The following is a 26,961-nucleotide window of genomic DNA, read 5'->3' as shown; positions in this document are numbered from 1 at the left end:
TTTACATACTGTATGCAGTTCAGGCTAACCTGGGGGGAAGGGGTGAGACATTGCAATGAGAATGAAGATATACTGAAGAAAAAAGGATAATAATAACTAAAGAAAACAGGATAATGGAATGTCCTTATTCCCACTAACAGTTTCTAAAAGCTATTCAAATAGTACATTTCTTAAACAGACACACCAGTACTCACGCACACACATACATACACAGAAGGAGAGAGCTACACAACTCTGTTCTATACAGCAATGTTCCCTTCCCGTTCCAGTGTAGCTATTTCACCACAACTGTTTTTTTATCCTTTCACATAGGCAGGGTTGGGCTTGCGCCACGGCCGTTGCCTCCTAGCCTGCGCAATGGTAGTCGGCTCCATTATCAGAGCTGCTGCCTCGCCACCCTGCAGCAAACCCAGCATCCTCTGCTCCTGCAGATTTCATTTCTTATCTCAATAGGGAAAACAGCCCCTCTGATGAACAGCACAACCGCCCTGGGCTGCTGTGAACATGGCTCCATAATACATACAATAGATGGTTCTGATGAACTTATGAACAGAGAAAAGCACTGATATTCCTCTCAGGAATTTGCAGTTAGTAATAGATATTCAGGGGGATTTGCTATATAAATAATTATAACTGGGATTGGATAAGGGGGAACCTCTCTCCAGCATTAATCCAGTCCCGGAGCAGCTGAGAGCGATGCTTTATAAGGGTCTGCCATCCATGACATATCAGTAATATGTTGCTCTTGTGTACTCTGTGTTCTAAAACAGCCAGGCTTCAGGTTATTGTTTGCAGGTAGATGAAGAAGAGACAGGTAATAATTTCAAAAGTGGATTAGTGATGAGCTCTTCACCCACAATGCTCTCTGAGTTACATTTCCTGCATCTTTAAAGTGTGTTCATGTCAACGAGTGGTGATTTTAGCATTTCAATCTTGGTGGAGAAAACTCAAAAAAATATGTTTAGATGCATGCCAGCAAAGCCACTACACAACACAACACTAAACAATACATTAAAATGCACTATAACGGTGACAAATGGTGCCCACAAACTGTTTAAAAAAGCCTTCTTGATGGGCACTTCTAATGTAACTATATGGCAGCACCCAAGGGGCTTGAATATCTAGCTCTACCCATAGATTTTGCGGTGACGTAGTGTTCTCATGAGTGACAGAACACTGAACCAATCACGGCGCAACTAGAAAACCTTACCAACGCCTACGCTCCTGATTGTCCGCTGGCTGCCCCACCACAACAGAAAGCACTGAGCTAGGCTGAAACACCTGCATTTTGGAGCTGCCTAACTCAAGAAAAGAAAAAAGAGACCACGTTTGCGGCTTTATTAACTCAATGATTTATTTATTTTGTTGCAAACTGAAATGTGACACTTATTAATTCCAAAATAACATGCAAAGCATGAAACAACTAAACAGCTAAACAGGTGGATTTGCCCCACCTGCCCTGAATGACGGGTTGCCACTGATGTCACCTTAAAAATAAAATCTGAAAGGGAAGACTGTTTTACTACTTACAAGACAAATGTACTTAAAAATGCTCTGGTGGGATAAAATATGCAAGCTTTGTACTGAGACTAGATTTGGGAAATTGTTTCTATGTTTGCAAGATGCTGTACACTTTTGTCCACAGAGGCCTGAGTCTTTTAGCTGAGCCTAAGCGTTCAACTTTTCCTCTGTTTTTTGTTGCTTTTGCTCACAGCTTCATCAATGTCATGCAGAGCCATAGGAAAAGTAATTGTGTGTCAACACTTCTAGGCCTTAAAACAAAAGTCATTATGAGAGCGGAAAGTATTATGCCCTGATATGCCTTCGGTAAATGAGTTTCCCAATGTAGCCTACTGTATGGGCACCAGTTGTAGTCTCTTATTTTATCATGTGAAAGCTTAGAGTAGCTTCATATCGCTGGAAATTTCTTCATCATTCATGTGGCCTAACCTCCTCAAGAATAATTTATAGAAACAATTTAAGTTAAAGGTGAAATCAGCAGTTGCTACACCCATTTCTGGGCTTAATATAAATGGCTCATGAGCTTTGTTTAATTGTCACACCCCATCAGAACTCAAGATATAAGCTGGTTTTACTCTAATGTTTGTAAACAAAGTAAATGTAAACAAACACTATATAGGCTCAAAACATGCTTAAAGCTGTACTTTTTATATCATGGATGGTCTATGAATTTGAGAGTGGTTCCATTTCTCCAGCCCTATCCCTCAGCTTTTAACCGAAGCAAGGGTGGGGAGGATACTATGTTATTGTTTCTACTGTTGAGTTAAATTCCTATGTTTGTTATGTAGATATTTTCTGTGAATCTGTACTGTAAAAGCTTTCCAGATTTTTACAAGAAGAACAAAGACAGACTGTACAACACATCTTAATAAGCCAGGCCACACTATATATTAGATTTGACAAGGATAGGGCTTTGAATTCTGCTCATGGACTAACACATCCCTTCCTTCTGGGCTGGCAGAAGTTGCACTTTACATATAATTACTTCAAATCCCGAAATGAAACTATGATATCAAGTTGTTACATAACACTCAGTTGTATTACAGAAGACATTATTTTACAATAAAAAATGCATACCTCAGATGGTGCATTTGCTTAGTGGTGTTGAGGTAAGTTTGTCAGTTCCTAACGATTACACTAATTAGGCACAGAGGACAATTGCTTTCCCTGCTGATACCTTCAGAGATTGACAGAACAATTAACAGACTGACAGTGAAACCAACCATAACATGTTGTGGGTGATACAAAGGACAGTGACATTATGTTGTTGACAAGATAAGGAACTTGGGAAACAAATCAGACACAAAACAAACGTTTTTATGGTCATGTTTATGCACTTGACCAGTCTAGACTGGAAGGTCCCAGTTTTAAATGGAGCTGAAATTACATAAAATACTTTGAGAAACTGCACAAGCTGGTTTATATGTACCGGTAAGTGATTTCTCCCTACGAAATAGCCATAGCCTCTTCTATTCATGGAAAATAGCCTAGAAATACATTTTGTTGAAGATTTGTGAGTTTTGCACCATATTAAAGAGGGAAATATCGACCCTAGTCTTCTCAGAAATTGGGATTTTGGCTGCAGTTGACATCAACTTCATCATCTGAAAACTCATACTTAGAATGTGGTTTAGCCCCCAGACAATGGTTATTTAAAGCCTGCACATCTGTTTTCAATATTCCATAGGAACAGAGAAAATGAATGTCAGCTCATTTTAGAGTATGCTTATTTTATCCTGATTTAAGTAGAAAATGAATACCTCACTCCATCCCATAATACTCTCACAGAACCTGCACAACAAAGAGTAATGAAACAAACAGTGTACCAGACCTGATCTATATTAAATTAATATGTAGAAACCGTTGGTGGTTTTTCAATGAGCAGCAAATTGACAAATCAATGGGTGAAAATGGTACCATATGCCAGCTAGTAATGCTTTTTGAAGCAGGGGTGAACTCTGGGGTATTTTTTCATTGAATTAGCTTTTAGAAAGTGACAACCCGGAGCTTCTGGTGTGCGATTTTATTAAGATAAGCAGGAAAGTAGATAAGCCGGTCATTTAAAAAGAGATCCCCTTATCCTCACTTTTCTTGAGAAAGTGATTATGGTTTATTTTAGTGATGAATTGAGTGTAGGAAATGAGACTGACTGACACCTCTGGTACCCAATTATTAGGTTTTACAGATGACTGTGATGCTATTCTCATTTGCTGCCACACTAAAAGCAGTCTTGTTTAAGCACCAACAACCTAGCAGAGGCTGCTAGGAAAAGCTAATAGAATTTGCTTTTTGATTCATTTTCTTCTGTAGTCTGGTCATCATATTTGTTTTGCTCATGTATCTCTGCCACTGTGAATCTAGCAGTGTTATGGTGTGGGGAATAAGCAATAGCAGCACATGATACAGACAGGTTGGTTCCAGTTATCATGTTGAATTGTGCATATACCTTGTAGACAGACAACTGTCAGCAGATAGCTCTTAATATGGATTAACTATGAGCTGCATCCAGAGACAGACCTTAGACTACTCTTGCATACTGCATGCAGTTTATTGAGAGCAGATTATATTGTCTTAAATGTAAGGCATGCATTTATATTGATTGCTATCTAAGGGTCGCTATTGGGCAAATACAAACATGTCGACCATACAACCAAGGCATTAACATGTGCTTATAACTTATCAACCTCAGGCAACATAATGTAAACATTTGATTCAGTGCCTTCAGAAATGATTCATACCTATTGGCTTGTTCCACATTTTGTTGTGGTACAGCCTGAATTCAAAATGGATTAAAAACACACACACACATATATATATCCACCCATCTACACATAATACCTCATAATGACAAAGTGAAAACATGTTTTTAGAAATGTTTTCAAAAAAATTATCACATTTACATAACTATTCACACCCCTGAGTCAATACATGTTAGAATCACTTTTGGCAGCAATTACAGCTGTGAGTCTTTCTGGGTAAATCTCTAAAAGCTTTGCACACCTGGACTTGCCATAGATTTTAAGTTACAACTGTAACAAGGCCACTCAGGAACATTCAATGTCGTCTTGGTAAGCAACTCCAGTGTATATTTGGCCTTGTGTTTTATTGTCCTGCTGAAAGGTGAATTTGTCTCCTAATGTCTGTTAGAAAGCAGACTGAACCAAGTTTTCCTCTAGGATTTTTCCTGTGCTTATCTCTATTCCGTTTGTTTTTAATTGACAACAAAAAAACTCCCTAGTCCTTGCGGGTGACCAGAATACCCATAACATGATGCAGCCACCACCATACTTGAAAATATGAAGAGATATGTTGTGTTGGACTTGCCACAAACATAACACCTTGTACTTAGGACATCAAGTTAATTTCTTTGCCACATTTCTTGCAGTTTTACTTTAGTGCCTTATTACAAAAAGGATGCATGTTTTGGAATATTTTATTCAGTACAGGCTTCCTTCTTTTCACTCTGTCATTTAGGTTAGTATTGTGGAGTAACTACAAAGTTGTTGATCCATCCTCAGTTTTCTCCTATCCCAGCCATTCAACTCTGGAACTGTTTTAAAGTCACCATTGGCCTCCTTCCTCTCTGGCAACTGAGTTAGGAAGGACACCTGTATCTTTGTAGTGGCTGGGTGTATTAATACACAATCCAAAGTGTAATTAATAACTTCACCATGCTCAATGTTTTTACATTTTTTATCCATCTACCAATATGTGCCCTTCTATTCGAGACACTGGAAAACCTCCCTGGTCTTTGTGGTTGAATTTTTGTTTGAAATTCACTGCTTGACTGAGGGACCCTACAGATAATTGTTTTTGTGAAGTACAGCGATGAGGTAGTCATTCAAAAATCATGTTAAACACTATTATTGCACACAGAGTGAGTCCATGCTTGTTAAACAAATTTAGGCTTGCCATCACAAATACGTTGAATACTTTTACATTTATACATACGTTTCAGCTTTTCATTTGTTATTAATTAGTAAACATTTCTAAAAACATAATTACACTTTGATATTATGGGGTATTGTGTGTAGGCCAGTGACACAAAATCGAAATTTAACCGATTTCAAATTTAGGCTTCATCACAAACAAAATGTGGAAAAAGCCAAAGGGTGTAAATGGGTCGTTCCACCAATTAGGTGCCTTTTGAGAAGTGTAACTTGGTCACCAAAAACTTTGAATTTCTCAAAATGTTAACATTCTGTCATAAAGATCACATGTTCAACTACATTAAAAAAACTTTTCCCATTTAAAAAAAAGAAATGACTATGGTAAACGCACATTAAGTGCCAAATAAAGTAACAGGGTTGGCTGTAACAGGGTTGGCTGTAACACAGTTGATGATTTCTTCTTAAATCAGCCATAAATCCCAGTGTGACAAAGGGAGTGGAAGCTTGTTGTTTGCATCACGGAGTGGCAATGAAATGCAAGCTTCACAAAAAAAAATCTTTAAAACATTTCTAGCCTGTCTATCTATGGTTAACAGGGTTGACGTGTTCTGCTCAACCCACTCTGTTTTCCACCACAAAACACCAGAAAATTGGCAAACAGAGTAGAACCAGCTCACCTGCTTTTACTCTATGATTTGACTATTAGATGTTCAATGTTTCTTTTGAAAAAAATATTTTAAAAGGAATAGTTTCACCATATTAAAACGAGAGTTCAGTTCACGTAACAGGTTTGAACTTAAAATGAGGGACAGACGTAAATGAATCACTAATTACGTAAAATAAATAATAATCTACAGAAATGACTTTGTCAAATAAACAAAATAACTAGGGCTTTACAATGATAGTGACATTTTTTAATTAAGTGGGTAAAAATCTTCCTAGAAGTGACACGAGGTTGACAGAGGGACATGTCAAAAGGCAGAAATTGGGCACATTAGCAGGCCATCATTCATTTCTCCATGTGGTCTATATTAAAGGGCACTTCATTTGATATACAACTTTTAAAAATCAATATTGGTGGACAATTTCTATTTAAAATATCAAAGGGACGAAAAGGCAATCATTTCGTTGAACGACCCAAATACTGATAACGTCTTTGTAATCCCTTAGTAAATCTGTGTAAAATACGGAGATGGAAGCATAACACGAATACTGGAGTTTCATTTCCTGTGTTAGATTGGGTTGCGGTGTGACGGAAATGACACAATTTGTCCCTGTAGTGCCTGTCTGCCTGAGATCGATGGAGGGTTAGAGAGAATTGACAGGGGTAGCACTTATAGTTAGGAATTATGTTGCTTTTCGTATAGGAGCATCATTACACAAAAAGTGAATAGCTTTTGTCCGTGTAAATGGCTGTTTTCACATCTTTTGATGACAACAGTTCAGTTGTCACCAGTTGAAGGCTTCAACGATTGTCTTATTTTCTTACACTGTAATTAAACAAGTGTGTGTAGGCTATGAACAATAGATTTCAAACAACACCCCGATTACTCACACAATGGAGACCATTTTGGGGAATGTGTAGGCCCCTACCTAAGTATGGATTCATGAATTAGTCCTCATTATCTCAATGGCATGCATGTCTCAAATTCAAATCAAATGTATTTATATAGCCCTTCGTACATCAGCTGATATCTCAAAGTGCTGTACAGAAACCCAGCCTAAAACCCCAAACAGCAAGAAATGCAGGTGTAGAAGCACGGTGTAGAAGCACGGTGTAGAAGCACGGTGTAGAAGCACGGTGTAGAAGCACGGTGTAGAAGCACGGTGTAGAAGCACGATGTAGAAGCACGGTGTAGAAGCACGCACTAGGGAAGCAGTTGGTAGAGCAGTTTGCTAAGAAGAGTCGTAATAACAGACCCTTTTCATTCACAGGGATATCCTATTAAATGTGTTTATTTGTAGATTGTTTGGACATACAGTTGCATGTCCTAACAATTTTTACCAACAAAACACATAATAGAAAACCATAATAGAATATTCCTGTTTTTTACAAGTCTTTGGCTGAGCCATACCTCTTTGTACTGTGACTATACCAGGGAATTGTTTTCAATAGAATCATTTCCAAACACATAGACCGGACACAGTGAAAGTTAATAGTCAGTGTTAAGGTCAATTTAGCAGAGTGAATCAATGTTAACATTTTTCGTTTGCTTATCTGAAAGGGGTATTCCATCACAATAACCATAATTTAGTAAACACTGATGTTACAGAGTACTTGTTTGACTCATTTTTCATGTGTCAGTTCCTTAGTCCATGCCTACAACACAACTCCTGAGTCAACAACCTCCTGTAGTGATAAACCTTGTTTGTCATCATTAATGTGAATGGGATTGGGCACTCAGTCAGAGATACTGTGTCCAATACAAAAGGAAAGTGAATACAGTACAATTTAAATACAGTACATTCCAAAAAGTCATAAAGAGCAAGAGAATCAAACAACAAACAACACACCTATTTGTCAAGTATTGGTTAGTTCACTGTACTAAGTCTAGGCTTATGCTTTTACATCATAGGGAGAATGACTGCAGCTGGTGTATTGCATGTGTACTTGATTGACCCTACATATTTATGCCCCATTATGGTGCATTAGCGTGGTGATTACCGTACATTCTAATGTATGGTAAATGCTGTTTCTACGCCTTGCATTCTGTAATGGACCCAGGATTCCACCGTACCTTCATTTGTCAGTGAGACTACCCTGTAATTTTAAGCTTTGTTTTGGAGCCATGTGTTTCCATAGACAATGATATGGACATAAACAAGGAGGTGTCCAGTATATTGAGGTTTGTAAGGCTCAATGGCTGCTTGCACTAAATGACTGTAATGTGTGTCTAATATGCGGTTGCGTTGGTTGAAAAATTAACATGTCATTTACCAGAGCTGTTTATAATTATGCGTAACATAAAAGAAGCCACCTTCCTCTTGGATTTGTTATCTGTACACCTTAAACAGGGCCACCAATGGCTTAGTAGATTGCCTGGTGAAAACAGACAAATTACTAATTGAATAAATTGCCTAATTTAAATTGATAAATTTGCACAAGGGACCAGGAAGGAAATAATGAAAAAATGACACAATATTAAAAGCTGCACAGTGGAGGACTTTTCTATCCCTGTCTTGGGGTCCTGTATCATCACAGTTTGTGGCTCAATGCTCTCCCTGGATTTGGGTGCAGTGCAGGTGAGCAGCTGGGGAATGTGCTTGGTAGGCGTTGTAGCTACTGTCAATGTTCTAGAGCTCGGGGTTAGACACACCAGATCAGTGTTAGCTAAACAAGCATGGTGCTGCTGACAGATACAAAATAAAAGAAAGGAAATGGCTGCCTCCACAGAAGAAACATACCCTAGTAATTATGCAAAACGAAAATATTCCCCATCTCATTTATATGTTGTTTTGAAAATTTGAATCGCTAAAATGTATTAACCTTGGCAGAGCATATTTCAGCAGAAAGGCTTAGAATACCGTGTTGTTGGATCACCTAAAACAGAGCGGTTGGCTCTCCTGAGACACAGCGGTTGGCTCTCCTGAAACAGAGCGGTTGGCTCTCCTGAGACAGAGAAGTTGGCTCTTTCAGAGACACCCCTGTGTGAAGAGTTTCCAGACATATCTGGTGGATTCTGACAACTGCCATGTTGATACTGTAATTACTCAAGAATCAGTAACAGATGCATTAATTATAAACTCATGCCAGAAAAATTCATAAATCAAATAAAGTAAATGTAATACATATGCAAATGAGGAGTATAAACATGACACGCTGAAACAGCATAATCGACACCCTGGTCTCTGTGTAGGACATAAAGCCTCCTCATTGTGCTGCAAAACAAGAGGAACTATCAATTATTCAGGACCTCTCTGATGGCTGCCCATTTATAGTCGCTTGCTTTAGTCTGGCTGGACACATTCCTTCTGCTTCATTCCTATATGTTCTGACTGACTTAAAATGGCAGCAAAATGCATGTGGCCACTGAGTAGGACTCTGTCTTTGCTGCCCTAATGTTTAATTTATACTTTACACTGCTCAGCCTATATCGGGTATGCTTCATGTAGCCCTAAAAGCAAATGGAATATGAAAACAAATGTGAATGGGGGAAAGAATATTGAGGATTATTACTGCAATATGTAAATAAGAAAGTGATGTGTTGCCTCAGATGGTGCCACGGTGCGAGCATAAGCATGAGGATGCAAGGGGCATAGGATGGAGCGTTCATATATCATAATAATGGAAGTTACTCAGTCTACCCCATGAAGGAAACATAGTCTTCAGACTGCACAGAAGTCTGCCTGTGATCATGAAAGCATTATGCTGCTGGCTAGCCAGGGTCAGGTCAAAGATGAAGATGTAACCATCTCAAGGGTTTATCTTTTTGGGGAAAGGGCACACACCTCCTTGTCTAGCTGAAGAAAAGTGTTAGGGGAATTCAAACAAGCCCTACATCTGGATGTTTATTGACATTGTGAAACTTTAACGTAGCCTTCCAAGACATCTAATAAAGCACCGCAGGAGAACCTGTGAAGAGACAAGGCTTGACATATATTTGGGTATTTGTTAGCAAGCTGGTAGCCACCTCCATTTAATGTTCAAATTTAATCACCCACAGCCTTTACACTTACTACAATTACTGTACCTGCCCATGATAGTCTATCATATTTACACAGTGCATTCAATCTATGATGTTATACTAACTACTGATTGTGGTGCACAAATATTCAAGGAACTCTTTTTTTATGTAGCACACGATTGCTTTTGTGAAATGCTTCCTCTCCATCTGGCAAGGCCTGTATTGGGAAATCACTAAAGGCTGTCAGATTGCCACAAGCACTAGATCACTTTCAGAAAATATGATCGTATGATTACAGGCGTAATAGATTTGCGCCTGAGTTATACGTAGGAAAATAAGTTCCTTGATGTTGACAGCCTGTACCCCATTCTATGCTCGACTGACGGCCGCTGAGCAGTTTTTAAATCCTGTTTGTCGTTGAATAGCTTTAGGATAATATGCAGTCATCAGGAGAGCTAAAGAAACAAATTGAGGCATAGTCCATTCACTTTGAACAGAGAAGATACCCAAAGACATGGATCGATAATGGCTCTAATCACTTTGTTACTGTGACTCTGACTGCTTAAATCCTTTTCCAAAAGACCAAGGTGAGGAAGGAGCCCAGTGTTTCATACACATTTCACCACGGGGCAAGCATTCAGCGCCATTATTGGTAATTGCTGCTACGTCATTGAAATACATTTAAAGAGAAATCTGTAAAAAAAAAAAGACATCAGAATCTGGAATGCAAATTGTGTTTAACAGAGAGCATCCAATCTGAAAATGTGTCCTATCCCTCCTCATATGAATACCTACAGATGTAGGATCTTAATTTGATCCAGTTTGCTACAGCAGGAAATAATCTTGCAGCAACAGCAAATGTGAAAAGTATTATTTGGAGACTGACATTTTAGATTGGAAATTACAAATGTTAGAAGCCTTTTTAAACCTTGAATACACTACACGTTTGTATTTCCTGCCCTGCAGGAAAATTCTCAGCAACAAAAGAGTGATCAAATTAAGGTCCTACATATGTGGGCACCAATAATGTACAGTGCCTTCAGAAAGTATTCACACCCCTTGACTTTTTCCACATTTAGTTGTGTTATAGCCTGAATTTAAAATGAATTAAATTGAGATGTTGTGTCACTGGCCTACCCCATAATGTGAAAGTGGAATTTACATACCAAGACTACACTGATTGGCTTACTTAAAGTTTTGACTTAAATCGGCTTGAAAATCTATAGCAAGACTTACTGAGAAAGACTCACAGCTGCAATTGCTGCCAAAGGGGATTCTAACATGTATTTACTCAGGGGTGTGAATACTTATGTCAATTAGATATTTCTGTATTTCATTTTTAATACAATCTCATTATGGGGTATCGTGTGTAGAAGTGTGAAAAAAAATCTATTTAATCCATTTTGAATTCAGGCTGTAACACAAAAAAATGTGGCATAAATCAAGGGGTATGACTACTTTCTGAAGGCACTGTATATAAACTCTGGATTGCTGATGCTATGTATTGAGAGGCTTTGAAGCCACCGGTCGGCCATATTGGCACTACCCAGTAGGAACAGTCCTCCATAGGAGTTCTACAGTCTTTCAATTAAATGTTTCAAGGACAAAATTACATGTACAGTATTTAAGTATTTGTTGGTTGTAGTGGGGACAGTAACATTAGTAAAGTATATATTTTTTCATTTCAAATGTTTATGTTTAGCCCACATGACATAATTTAAAAGTATGCATTAAGGTGTCTGTAATATAATACATGTGTGGCAAAAACAAATGTCGACATGCATTTTTCTATAGCTTCCCAAAAATGTTTTAAAATGGTGGAGGAGTGCCAAGACTGTGGCACGGTGGCATCAACACAGAGCCCCCTGTAAGTCATCTAGTGTATATTGACAACCAAAACAGTTTTCTGCTAAAAGTTGTCATGGTAATATGAGCAGGATCCCTTTATTGGTGATTAGCCATGCATCCGTGGCCATGTTCAGATGTGCACCTCACTCTGAAACAGTCTGCTTGTAGAGTAGAACCAGACTAAAGCATCTGGATAGCAGGTTGATTAAATTCCCTCTGTACTGATGTCACCTCGTGTCCTCCCCTTTCAACAAATAAATAGGAGGGCGCGGACCTTTCGTCAGATATACATGGCAGGCTTCGAGTGTTAAGGCTTCATGAACCAAGCATGTTGACTTCAATTAATCATATTAATGCTGTTACTGTAAGTGACATCCTCTCTGTGGTTTACTGCACCATCCCCAGCTGTTGCCGGGTGTCCTCCACAGTACCCATGTTTAGCTGTGTGGTAAACAGCACTAGCCTCTGACCCACTGCCAAACTCAGTTAGTTTCATAATAGGAAGGTCCAACGGGGGACTTCTGTTGACTTTAGTTGCACTCAAAAGTAGAATGAGAATGGCTGCAACTTCTGAGTGGAATGGAGTACTTGTGTCGGACTGTGAGGAAGAATCAAATTTGTGAGGTACCGGTATTGAGGGAAAACGCTGGGGAATAAGCTCAGCTCACCATCATGTAAGCCCTGTAGCCTACTCTCCAGGAAGCCAGTGAAGGACAAGGAACTCAGGACTAATATGCTTATTTTTCTGGTTGCAGTCAGGCGATTTCAGTGTACACACACTGGTTCATTGAGACTCTTTATGAATGCATTGTAGCAGCTTGATGGTGTGGGACTCGCGGTTCTCCAATATCGATGTTAAGCATGCCAAGAGAAGTCAGCTTGGATACTGTCAAATGTGCTTACTATTTTTAACCCATTGATCTTGGTTATTGTTGTGTTGTGTTCATCACTGACTGGCTAGTGTAGCATCCATGATTCGTATTATTGATTGGACAGTCTATGTTTTTTATTGTAAATGACTAGGTGATTTGGTGGTCCTATTTCCGTTGTATTTTTGAGATGCTACTCGTTGAGATAGATGTCAGCTTCAATTGAGAACAAGTGTTTTTTCAGGTTTTTTTACATAACATTTGGCGAACGAGGATAACTGAAAGTATTTCTACAATATCTCAATATCTTCACTCGGGCAAACCAACAATCCTATGGGACAGATTGAAGTTGTCATTTGAGATGTACATGCTAGCTACTGGACTGGATGTAGTCTGCCCTGAGAGGAAAAGGGCCATTCTTCTCCACTGTCTCGGCGCAGAGGGCCTGCGCATCTTCCAACCGCTCGGGGAAGCGCACACATATGATGCAACTGTTAAACTTTTAGATGGACATTTCGCAAAGAAACAGTGTGCTTCGGAAGAGGCTGCATTTTTGGCAGCGCGCACAGCACGTGGGTGAGTCAGTGACACAGTACATCAGTGATCTTAAAGGGTTGGCGCGGTCATGTCAGTGTGGTTATCTCAGAGATTAAATGATCAGAGACCAGTTAATTGAAAGAACCTCAAGCTCACTCATGTGGAAGAGGCTTCTTCTTGAAGAGGATGATCGGACTTTAGTAAAAGCTGTAGCCATAGCTTCCCAAGTGGAATCAGCAGCTCACTGTGCAACTAAGATCTCTGAGGCATAGACACATGCTTCCAGTGCTGTTCAAGCTGTGCAGCAGTCTCAGTGCTCAGACTGTAGCTGTCACTCAGACAGTGACATGAGTGCCTCAGTGCAGTTGACAAGAACCCAGGTGCCAACTGTGGTTCCTGTGGACACAATTCTCATGTCCCTGACTGCCTCGGTCATGGACAGACATGTAGACAATGTCAGAAAGCAAACCATTTTGCAAAGTGGTGTAGGTCAGCTCAAGCCCAGGCACCCGTGCACCAACGCTCACGCCCCATAGTCACATCCCCTGCTGTCATTCACACTGTTGGCTCAAACCCAGCTGGGTTTTCCACCTGTGCTGTATACCTAGGTGACTCCTGAATTTCTCTCATACTAGACACAGGAGCGAAGGTGCCGCTCCTCAACATGGCTACCTACGAGCAGTTCTTGTCCCACCTGCTCCTCCAGCCACCCAGCCTTAGCCTGTATGGATATGGGCGCTCAGTGATTGATTTTGTCGGCTTTATACACTCACCTGTGCAGTATGCCAACAAGTCCCTCACTCAGTTCCCCTTCCACATCACACGGCTGGGCACTAATATCTTAGGTCTAGACCTGTTCACCAGCCTGGGGTTCTCTCTGTTGAACAACAGTGGTTCAATAATCCTGCACGTCTACCCCCCGTGGCAAGAGCAATGGCACACTTTCAACGGAGACGGTGCCCTGACAGCATTCACACATAACCCCCTCCTCGACCGTACGGTGACTCCAGTCATTCAACCTCTATGCCGTATTCCACTGGCTTTACGCAAGGAAGTCACTAAGGATCTACAGAAGCAACTGGAGGATGGATTCATTGAGCCGGTGGACGCCTCCCCATCGGTGTCCAACTTGGTCATCACTAAATGGAGGATTGTTGAGTCTGGAGAGCATCGGGTCTGCTTGGATCTGAGAGCGGCCAACAAGGCCGTCATACTTGATCGGTAACCACTTCCGACCATGGAGGGACAGACCACTCACTTCTACAGGTCGACGGTCTTCACAAAGCTGGACCTTCGCAAGGGCTACCTCCAAGTTCCCGTACACCCAGAGAGTAGGAACCTGACAGCCTTCGTCACTTATATCAGGGTGTTCCGCTACACAAGGATGCCTTTTGGTCTCAGTTCGGTCCCCAGCTGTTTCCAGAAGATAATATCCTCCATCCTTGCCGGGGTCTCTGGAGTGGCTGTCTGACGAACGTCTGCAAGCAGCCTTCACAGTGCTCAGTCAACACAACCTCACACTGTTCTGTTCTCCGTACTAGAGATCGACTTTGTCGGGTTCCGCGTGTCAGCCCGAGTGCTCTCGCCACTGCAGTCAAATGTGGAAACCATCTATCATATCCCAGAACCTACAATTCCTCTCTGCGTCAGCTGTTGAAGAAGGAAGTGTACTGGGCCTGGACACCCGACTGTGGACACTGCTGACCACTTCACCTGTCATGGCCCACATTAACCTCACCAGCCCAACTGGTCACCTGTGATGCGTCAGCTACAGCAGTGGGAGCGGTCCTCTCTCAGCTTTAGGATGATGTTGAGAAGCCAGTGGCTTTCGTGTCTCACGCATTGAGCCCTACCGAACAGAAGTACTCCGTTGGAGAGAGGGAGGCACTAGCGTGCATCTGGGCCTGCGAGTGGTGGCACATTTACCTCTACGGACGTTCTTTCACCCTGCACACCGACCACCAGGCCCTCACAGCCTTGATGTCTACCTTCGGGTCGGGTCCCAAGTCCCTCCGCATGAACTGCTGGTCAGACCGCCTCCAGCAGTATAATTTTAAGCTGCAGTTTACGCCGGGCAGGGGCAATGTGGTGGCTGACCTCCTTTTGCACTAAGTTCCCACAGCCTCCACCTATGCCCGGGTTGACTCCGAGGAGGACATCATCCAGCTCCTACACTCACCTCTCCAAGACACAGTGTCGATCAAGGAGCTGACCCAGGAATCAGCCAACGACCCCATCTTCACGACCTTGCGGGAATACGTAGCCAATGTCTGGCTGGCACAGCTCCCGTCGGAACTCCAACCATATGCCAGGTTTGAACATGAGCTGTCATGTTGGAATGACACATGCCTAGCTCGTGGAAACTGCACCATCCTACCAAGCAGCCACAGAGGATGAGTGTTGGCCATGGCTCATTAGGGCCACCTTGCCATTGTGAAGCTGAAGCAGTGCTGTCGGGACCTGGTGTGGTGGCTGGTCATCGATCATGATATCGAAGGGCTAGTACGTGACTGTGCTCCATGTCTTGTCAGTGGAAAGACAGGCCCACCTCCGCCACCACCACTGCAGCCACTAGCCTGGCCCTCCAGTCCATGGGAACATATCGATGAATATTTGCGGTGAACTCTACAATGTGCCACAACACTAACGCTTCTTAGTGGTTGCGTACAATCAAACCTGAAAAATGGGCTGAGAGCTCACCTAGCTCAGGATCGCTCCTTCACTGAGTCCTTGTCGCAAACTCTACTACTTCAGAGCTGCTCACCACTCCACCAACGGAGTCTCTCCTGCCAAGCTGATGTTAGGACGTGAACTAGAGCTGCCCCTACACAGACTCTCTCTCTATTGGCAACCCGACAGCCTTGAAAGTCAAAGCAGCAGTGCAAAGCCAACAGCGTAAAAGTCAGGAGCGCTACAACAAAAGAAAAGAGCAGAGCTTCCTGGAATTCAAGTGAGGGATTGGGTCAGGGTGCAATGACCACATCACGCAGACAAGCTCTGCACCTTCTTGTCAACACCGTGTCAATTTCAATGTCAGCTGGGCTCAGCAAAATTTTAACTGACTGACGGCTCTCGCTGGCATGCCAGGCGACTTAAGAAGGTGCCACCTCCTGGATGTCCCCACTCTGCCATTGATGCCACCTTGAGTGGTTCACTACCAGTGCCACACGTTTTCTTGGCCCCAACTGAAGTACAAGTGCCAGTTGCTGTCACTGCAGCACCTGTTCTGCGGGCTGTATGGGTGCGCTCTCATCCTGCTCACATTCAAGACTTTATCACCTCCTTTCATGCCTAGTTTAAAAGAGGGAGGGGAAGTTGTGTTGTGCTGTGTACATCACTGATTGTCTAGTATAGCATCCATGATTTGTATCATCGCTTGGACGGTCTATTTTGTTGATATGTTTTTTATCGGAAATGACTAGGTGATTTGGTGGTTTTATTTCTGTTGTATTTTTTAGATGCTACTCGTTGAGATAAACATCAGCTTCAACTGAGAACAAGTGTTTGTTTTTTGTTTTTTTAAACATATCAGTTTTTTAGGTACAGCACCCCGTTCACGAAAATGGTTCCCTCCTACGTGGCTGTGGCTGTGGCTTGCTATATAACGCAGGCAGACGGGCATTGAGGTATTCAGTTACTGTTCGTTTGAACATTACAATGGGAAAAACGAGTGACCTAAGCGACTTTGAGCGTGGTATGATCGTTGGTGCCAGACTCGCAGGTTCCAGTACCTCAGAAACTGCCAGCTTCCTGGGCTTTTCACGCACGACAGTGTCCAAGGTTTACAGAGAACGGTGCAACAAACAAAAAACATCCAGTCAGTGGCAGTCCTGGGGGCAAAAACAGCTTGTTGATGAGAGATGTTGAAGGAGAATGGCAAGAATTGTGCAAGCTAATAGGTGGGCCACAAACAGGCAAATAACTGCGCAGTACAACAGTGGTTTCCAGAACGACATGTCGGAATGCGCAACTCGTCGGTCTTTGTCATGAGGGGGCTTTCGCAGCAGACGACCAAACTGGGTTCAACTTCTATCAGCTAAAAACAAGAAGAACCGTCTCATGGGCACACGATCACCAACACTAGACAATGGAGGAGTGGAAAAACATTGCCTGTCAGGATTTGGCGTAAGCAGAATGAGTCCATGGCCCCATCCTGCCTGGTGTCAAGGGTACCTGCTGGTGGCGGGGGTGTAATGGTTTCTGGAATGTTTTCCTGGCACACATTAGGTCCCTTGATACCAATTGAGCAAAGTTTGAGTGCCACATCTTGTAGAATCCATGCCCCAAAGAATTCAGGATGTTGTGGAGGCAAAGGAGGGTACGACGCTGTACTAGATGGGTGTACCTAATAAACTAATGTACTTCCTCACTATCCAAATCACATAGGGATAACAACTATTACAATCTGAGGAAATATTCATGCCAAGTCATATACAGTACGAAAATGAAACAGCTTGTCTTTTGCTTTCCATCAAGCGCAGAGTCGCAGGTGCAAACACATTATATTGTAGCCCCACAGAGTAGATTAGAACCCCCAAAGCTCTCACATCCAAATCTGTTCTGGATACTTTACATAACCCATTTCATTCTGATGAAGCGACTATTTTTCCATCACTGTTTGAGGGAATCTCTGAAGGCTTGATAAAGAGTAAAATACATGTTCTATAGCTGCACTCCTGTATAACACAATCACAAAAAACAATGAGCATATTCAAAGAGGCCCACGTTAACATTTCATAAAGGTTCACTGTAACCTCCTGGAGTTGACTTGTTCCACCTCACACTCCTCCAAATCCATTATAGATAACTGGCTTGACTGTGGCTCTGTTACATATGTTTACTGTTGAAGTGCACCTGGAGGACTTAGACTGAGGAGCCCTACTGAGATGCTGCATCCTTTCTGAGCAGGATGGATCAGATATGTTTGCTGGAGTGCATAGCATCAGGAGGGATGATACTACTGGATGAATTCTTATAAAGAGGATGTTCCCTTGTTGCCTAAAAAAACAGGATAATATGGTGTACTGTAGAGTGCCTCAGCTGCATCTACGGAACATATACAGATTACAGTACGGTGGTAGTAAGGCGTTAAGCTCTGTATAAAGGGTTGAAAACTGGGGCAGTCAGATCTATGATAGAAAAGTAGGCGATTGCTTTTTTCCGTCTCTTAAACCGACACCTCTGTTCTTTTCAATAACACCTTAGGGAATATTGTGGTGGGTTGAAGTGAAATGGCATTTGAAATGACTGTCAAGTACATGAAAGCTACCACCCAATTAAACTCAGAGAACCGCAGCATGCTCAAAGTTACAGTTTTTCACTGTAAGATTTAAGCGGTGATTTCAATTTTACTCAGACAAATTAGACCACATGGGCACTTAAGGGACTCATTCTAGTTTCCAATGCGTCTTGTCCTGTATTATTAATTCTCAAATGGTAGGGAGTTAGCACTGAGGGTGCTGGGGATCTGTTTTTTGGGGGGGGGAACTTGCATTATAGATGAGCCACATAAACTATGATGCGCCAATAATTACAGTAATGCTGAATTTTCATGTGACGTCTACTACTATCTCATATTTCTGTCACACGTTGTGTAGCTAGCTATGTCAAATGTAAAGCTAGAGGAGTTTAACTGAGATTGATTAAATTGTGAGCTGAGAAAAAAATAAACAATACTAGTTTGGATTGCAAACTTGAAGACAAAGGTAATACGGCTGCTAAAGAACCCTCCAGATCCTGTGCCGGTGTTGTGAGCAAGTGTGTGGGAGGTGAATAAGTAGATAAGGGGGAAATCAGATTGTCGCTAGCTCTACTTTCTACTTTAAGATTAGCTGGCTTTATTCCTGCTTAGTGTATTGCTAATTATCAGATCAGAGTGAGCAGACTCTGTTCTACCTCTGTGTTCCTCCTTCTTTTTGTCTTGAAAGACACAAAACCCATGTGTTTTGACAAAAACGCAATAAATATAGAAGTGGACGACTCAAAATTACACAATCCATGAATATTGCAGAGCAGCGAGATGTTTTTTTGCCTTTTCATGTGGACAGGAAATGAGAAGCTGTTTTTTTTCCCCCAGCAGCATCCCCCAGCTTGTCTTAGGTTGGTTAGTGTTGTGTATATGATTTACTATTGAGCAGTAGCACAGGCTGTCAGTGTGACAGGTCTGACAAAGCACAGGAGCAGCTCTGACATTGTTTACACACAGAGACTTGGAGAGCAGAGCAGGGAGAAATATGTGGCTTCATCAGCAAGGAGGATTAGTTGATACTCTCGGCCCTTGTTTACAGAAATTGTCACATTCATTTGGCAATGCTGGGGCTATGCTGGAGGCTCTGTGTTAGAATACAGTGTTCAGTAAAGGAGTACTACTGTATGAAGGATAACTGACTGTGGAGGGGGACATCTATAAATAGCACGTCCTTCTGTAGAAACAGTGAAAGTCATTTATTTCCCACTCAACCAGTCTGGTTGTCTGTGAGCTGCTTGGGACTCAACATTCTGTTTCATTCATCCCAGGATTACCCAGGGACACCATCCACCATCCCCAGGGACACTATCCCCCAGGATTACCCAGGGACACCATCCACCATCCCCAGCAACACCATTCACCATCCCCCAGGATTACCCAGGGACACCATCCCCCAGGATTACCCAGGGACACCATTCACCATCCCCAGGGAAACCATCCACCATCCCCCAGGATTACCCAGGGACATCATCCCCAGGGACACCATCCACCATCCCCTAGGATTACCCAGGGATGGTGTCAACTGGAGCAGTTTTCAATTATTCTATTAATTGAACAGAATTACAACTAGTCCCTGCTCAAAGGATTGTACGTAACAGGATATGTCTGACACTATTTCAATGCTAATACTTGTCACACTAAGCCCTGGTAATCTCTATATATGAATTTGTGAACGCGGGGCAATGTCTTTTTGCCACTAAAGACTGATAGCACAATAGCTTTTTATGAAGAAAACCATAATTTAAATAATAATAGGAAATCCATTCCTATGTCAGTGTGTAAAATAAATCCCATGTTATTGGGTACATGTACGCCATAGTCTGTAGTGTAAGACCAAAAACAAGATGGAGTTGAAAGTATAAGCTGCTATACAATAGGGAATGTATAATATTACACTTGTTTAAATTATTTGAAAATGATGAACGCATGTTAAATGATGTTGCATGTATTGGCCCTCTGTAACAAATACATTTTCCTGGAAATAGAAGCACCATGCCATATGATTATAAGGAGTCACTGAACCGCAAAATCACTTCAGTATCATGGAACAGAGCTGCATCCTCAGGTTAAAGCTCAATGGGCCGAGCAAGGGAGTCGTAACAGATTCCCCTACCGTACAGGAACTATCCCGACTTATTATATCAGCGTTGAATATGAAAGTGTGATATAATTACTGTGATCAGAAGCATGCTGATGCAACCGACCACACATTCAGACAACAGTCCAGATTATAAAGCCTCAGAGGACATCACAGTAGACTGTTCTTTATGACAAAAAGTTCCCTCCTTCTGGCTGATCTCATCTGATTCTTCTCATTGATCCACACATTCATCCATCGGGCCATGAAAATGATAATTGTACAATAAATCTAATTTTTTCCTACCACTCTTCGTCCTTACCTATTTTGCATTCATTCACTTCTGCTGAGTTGGTGGAATGTGACAGGAATATTAATATCAAACCGTCGGGTCTTACATTTCTTTGTGAGAGAACAGAGTAGGGGACAATAAACCTCCATTCTGATCAATTAAATAGCTTTATTAGTTAGTGTTCGTGTGGTGGTTGTGGTGGTGCAGTGGTATTTACTGGGAACAACTAAGTAGCCTACCTTTTGGTACTATTGCAGAAGCATAACAGTCATATTTGGAGCATGCGTTCTCTGACATCTGTGCATGTAATCACAAGCACATGTACCACTGGTGGTTTAACAATCCCCTGTAATGTCTTTCCACTAATGATCCGGGAAAACCAATTAAGGGCCACGATTTTGTTTGAAATGTCAAGATACCCCAGATGCGTTTTTGGCCTGTTGATCTGACAAGAGCATCTCCCTGCAAATCACACTATGCCAGGTATCACTGTGATACGGGTAGAACTAACCACAGTTTGCGTTTAACATTCAAAGACCGGCCTGTGGAAAGATTACACACATAATCTGTAGAGAATTACCAAAGAATCTTCTGGGAATTAGGTAAATGTAAAATATAATCCTCTCAAGCAATTTGTTCTTACATGAAAATGTAGCTTGGTTTATATACGTAAGGACAGAGTGTTGTAGAATTTGAAACTTACCCAGGGGATAACCATACTGTAAACTGGGAGAAAGAGTAATTTTATAGACATACTCAATCGCATGCCAAGTTCTGAGGCCAAAACAGTACTCCCCAGAGACATCTAGAGAACACTCTTTAATATTTTCAAGAACTATGGCCCTTTAATTTGAATTTATATGCTAAATTGATAATTTCCCATATCTCACAGAATAAACTGGTGAATATAATTTATAAATTGCACATAGTTGATATTATGTTAATTTATTGTAACGATTCATTAGATGATTTAAACAAATGCTTTGGATTGTTACCATGCTGGGGTGTTTGTGTTTGAAGTAAGCTATGACCTACTGGCAGAGGTTTACAAGATTTTGGCTGAAATATCGCTGATGCCTGCTTGAATCATTCTCTAGAGTCTTCCAAGGGCACCAGTGCCAGAAAAATGTTAAACCTACTCCTCAAGTTAAGAGGAGAAGACAGTATTTTCTGTATGTGCCAAATCTGACACACGCATACACACAAGTATAGCAAAATACGGATTTATACTCAATCTAACCATAACTAAGAATCCAAATTTTCCTTGGGATGCAATTTGTAAAATCCCTTCTACCCCTTTATGTAGAGACCTCTACAGGGCTCTTAACCCTGCCCCCTGGCCCTGCACCAGATTGATGGCTATTGATTGGCTAGCAATTTAGCCGTTAGCTTTAACTTGACCTTTAATGCCAAAGGTTGGTCAAAGCTAATAAAAAAATCTATTAACCAATCAAACTGCACCTACAAGCAATTTCAGGGGAAAACATATCCTAGTTCCACTTCAAATAAAGATTGGGCTGACAACCACCTTGCCCCTCTGAGATACCTATTGGGACTCATTAGGAACTATAGTGGATTATCAGCACAACATCTACCCAAAATGGCTGCTTGGCCTCAGTAATCATTACTGGTCAGAGGTTGTTTGTCTTCCAGCTTACACCAAGCATTCCGTATGACATAAAACACTAAGCAATTTCTAAGTCATTAGGAAGACATTATATTTTCTGCTATGTAATTATCTTCAAATGAGAGGGACCGCTTTAAAACAGATTTCAGGTATCTAAACAAAGTAATTTCGGTGGCATCCTTTCAAAAAGTAGTACTTTAAAGTACACCACTGCATTAATCCAAAGTTCTGAACAAGTAGTAGATGCCCCTTGGAAAATGGTGTTGTTGTTACATTGTGGTTAAGCTTGACTTTACCTTTGCTACAACTACAACACAATACCAAAGGTATGTGAACACCTGCTTGTCGAACATCTCATTCCAAAATCATGGGCATTAATATGGATTTTGTCCCCCCTTTGCTGCTACAACATCCTCCACTCTTCTGGGAAGGCTTTCCACTAGATATTGGAACATTGCTTTGGGGACTTGCTTCCATTCAGCCACAAGAGCATTAGTGAGGTCCGGCACTGATGTTGGGCGATTAGACCTGGCTCGCAGTCGGCGTTCCAATTCATCCAAAAGGTGTTCGATGGGGTTGAGGTCAGGGCTCTGTGCAGGCCAGTCAAGTTCTTTCACACCAATCTCGACAAACCATTTCTGTATGGACCTCACTTTGTGCACGGGGGCATTGTTATACTGAAACAGGAAAGGGCCTTTGTGATAACGTGCGTCTCGGTGAGAGGTGTAGGAGTCAGGCGCAGGAGAGCAGGGATGTCTGAGAAGCGTTTTTAATCATATAGTCCACCAATACCAAAATGGCACAGACGAAAATCCAAAAACTACGCTCTCGATACTCAGCAATTCATGCAAACGAACGGAAGAACAAACACAGTTCCGACACTTTACATACACGTGTGTAAATCGTGAACACAACAAACATGAAATACAATCGAGCGCAATACACACAAGTTTAATCCCGCACGAACTAAGGCAGGCAACAGGTACCCTATATACACGCAGAAAATAAACGCAATTGAAACCAGGTGTGAAAAGAATCACAGACAAAACAAACAGAAAAGGAAAAAGGGATCGGTGGCTGCTAGTAAACCGGCGATGCCGACCGCCGAGCGCCGCCCGAACAGGGAGAGGAGTTACCTTCGGTAGAAGTTGTGACAGCCTTCCCCAAACTGTTACCACGGAGCACAGAATCGTTTAGAATGTCATTGTATGCTGTAGCATTAAGATTTCCCTTTACTGGTACTAAGGGGCCGAGCCCGAACCATGAAAAACAGCCGCAGACCATTATTCCTCCTCCACCAAACTTTACAGTTGGCACTATGCATTGGGGCAGATAGCGACCTCCTGGCATCCGCCAAACCCAGATTCGTCCGTCGGACTGCCAGATGGTGAAGCGTGATTCATCACTCCAGAGAACGCGTTTCCACTGCTCCAGAGTCCAATGGAGGCGAGCTTTACACCACCCCAGCCGACGCTTGGCATTGCGCATGGTGATCTTAGACTTGGGTGCGGCTGCTCGGCCATGGAAACCCATTTCACAAAACTCCGGACGAGCAGTTAATGTGCTAACACTGCTTGCAGAGGCAGTTTGGAACTTGGTAGTGACTGTTGCTACGTGCTTCAGCACTCGGTGGTCCCATTCTGTGACCTTGTGTGGCCTACCACTTCAAGGCTGAACCGTTGTTGCTCCTAGACGTTTCCACTTTACAATTACAGCACTTACAGTTGACCGGAGCAGAAAGTTGACGAACTGACTTGTTGAAAAAATGCCATCCTATGACGGTGCCATGTTGAAAGTCACTAAGCTCTTCAGTAAGGTCATTCTACTGCCAATGTTTGTCTATAGAGATTGCATGGCTGTGTGCTCGATTTTATACACCTGCTAGAAACAGGTGTGGCTATCCACTCATTTGAAGGGGTGTCCACATACACTATATATACAAAAGTATCTGTCACTCTATACCATAATACCCCCACCAGCATCACTGGTCCCTGATAAAATGGCTCATTGTGTCCAGTGCTGACTCATCCTGACTTTGAGAGTGTCCTTTCAGGAGCTTGTTACAGCTGGAGCTGCTGCTTTATTGCTTGTCTTCATTTCAGGCTCAGTCATCACTGCAGTTAGCGAGAGATGAGGAGGAAGACATCTGCTAAAATGTGACAATCTAAACAAGACCTTTTACTAGACCGATTGAAAAAGAATTACATTCCGTGATGAATACACAGAATGTGCCTCACTTGGTTATTTAGAAATTGATTTCCCATTTAGTGAGAGACTATGAGGCCAGGGTCCTATGTTTTGGACGGGTTAGTTCAGAGAGGTAGAGAGTATAGGCTCCCTACAGTGTGTAGGCTATGTACAGTATGTATTTGGTAAAAATATCTATAATTGATTTGGGCTTGAAGGCATTTTTTTGTGTCCTTAAATGAGGTCAGCAGGATCTGACAGACCTGAGGCCTTTAAGTCTTTCCTTCTTTAGGAAGAGCCAATATCCCAGTAAATGAAAATCCACTGTCTGTTTTCTCTCTGACAGAAACGGAAGCAGGAGCTACTGCGAGGCAGAATAACTATGCCTTTATTGAATATGTAAATTTCCCAATTTTAGGCATAGATGCCTTTGTTCTTATCAGCACGGTTTGTTTGGATGCAGCATACCAATTATATACAAATAAATTAATCATTATTTTACACCATATTTTACATTTACATTATTCACAGTTAGCTTTAAGCCTTTTTAAAGTTTTTCACGTTGGCTTAAAGATTTCCTGATCAGGATAATCGACATCTGGTTACAGACAGTGCCTATCTATCTACCTGAGACAAAGTGTGTCAGTGAAGTGAGGCTTCTTCTGTTAAACATGATTGATGGTCAGAATGTAACAGTGTGAGAGAAGAAGAGAGAAGTCACACTATGGCCTGTTGTCGTACCGCAGCCCTCTTAGTAGGAGGGTTGGCAGACGAGGAGAAAAAAAGGGGAAAGACTGCCTTTCTAACATCTGGCTGTCTCAGTCCAAGGAGAAGAAGCACAGTGACGGATAATTACTTGACAGAATCTGTCCTTTGGCCAAACGTAGCCCAGCATTGAAGGATTATTTATCTTTTTACTTCATAAGAGGGACTTGTGGGTGGAAAGAAGGTGAAAATCTGTAGGATGGAAAAGGGAAAATGAAAAAGGAGCTGCTTTGATACAGTGAAGGACACTAGGAGACTTGGAGATAAAGTCAGACAGGAAAAATTGTCCTTAGCTGACCCTATAGGACTTATCAGTGTGAGCCAGGGGATGGGGTGCCTGACAGACAGCGATAAAACGGGATATCTGTTGTTAAGCCCATTGTGGAAAAGCCAAGGACATGTTGTTAGAAAACAAAATGACAACTTCATGCACCAGCCAAGGACTGCACTTGTCACACCACTGTAATGTTACAAAGGATAACTAAAGCTGTAGATTCGAAGACGGACTTGAAAATATGGCTGCCAGATGCAGATAATTAGAATAGATAACATGCATGAGGGTATGATTATGAATTATCACCCTCCAAGTGTTTACTGTTCTAATTGCTTTCTGAATAATGACAGATAAGGTCATTTGAGGGCACCCACAGTCAGTCTTCCATTGTTTCCTTGTAACCTCTCCTACGTGATGCAAAGTCTCTAAGTGGAATTGGATTACAGAAGGTGGGACTGAAAGTAACACCCAGAAAAAGCTTCCATCGTAAATACAGTACTTAATTGGATGGATGAATAGCTGGAGGTGACAACCCTGGAACCCCATTCCAAATACAAATAGATGGCAACCCTGAGTAGAGAATTCTGTTTTCATAAATGAGGGGCTCTGTGCAGACAAATGAGAGCAATATGGTAACCTATGTAGCATTGCATGCCTCTGCTGCCGGACTTGTAACATGTTACGTAGGTTGTTTAAAATGTTTGAGTAAAGTGAGAAAACCGAAGACTTACGACCTTGGCAATACCTCTGAAGTTTTTTTATTTGTTTCTAGCAGTAAAAATTGTTTCCAAAGCTAGTCTTTAACAGGGGTGTACATTCTCATGGAGTCTGGTAATTGATCATAAGGGGTGATTCGCTACAGTTTATGGGTATAAAGCCACCAAAGTGAATCACCTCTGTTCTCTTTTAAAAGCTTCATTAGGAAAGAAGAAGAATCAGGGATAATAGATTCCAAGCTCTTGTCAAAATACAATACTTTTTTTCATAATGTTCCTCTTTACACTTTGTTCTTCTTCAGCTACAATAATGCAATGAAATATTCATGATGGGATACACAGCCATAGTCATTCTATCTGGAACTCACTTTTTTCCCCTGTTGTTTGTGTTTCTTTCTTCAGTTGTGTCTCATAATCAGATCAGTGTTCATATCTCACCAAAGCTGCCAGGTGGAAAAGGAGTAGATATGTCAATTCAATTATGA

General features: G+C 41.7%; 1 protein-coding gene across 3 annotated transcripts in view; it reads left to right on the top strand.

Moving 5' to 3' along the window:
• The window catches only part of LOC129822180 (leucine-rich repeat and fibronectin type III domain-containing protein 1-like), a 122,777-nt gene that overhangs the window by 70,559 nt on the left and 25,257 nt on the right, over positions 1–26,961 (top strand). The gene's annotated exons all lie outside the window — the stretch shown is intronic.

Source organism: Salvelinus fontinalis, chromosome 24, assembly GCF_029448725.1.
Source record: "Salvelinus fontinalis isolate EN_2023a chromosome 24, ASM2944872v1, whole genome shotgun sequence".
NCBI classification, from domain to species: Eukaryota; Metazoa; Chordata; class Actinopteri; order Salmoniformes; family Salmonidae; genus Salvelinus; species Salvelinus fontinalis.
The sequence above is the reverse complement of the archived record's forward strand: the minus strand, read 5'-3'. Positions and strand labels throughout refer to the sequence as shown.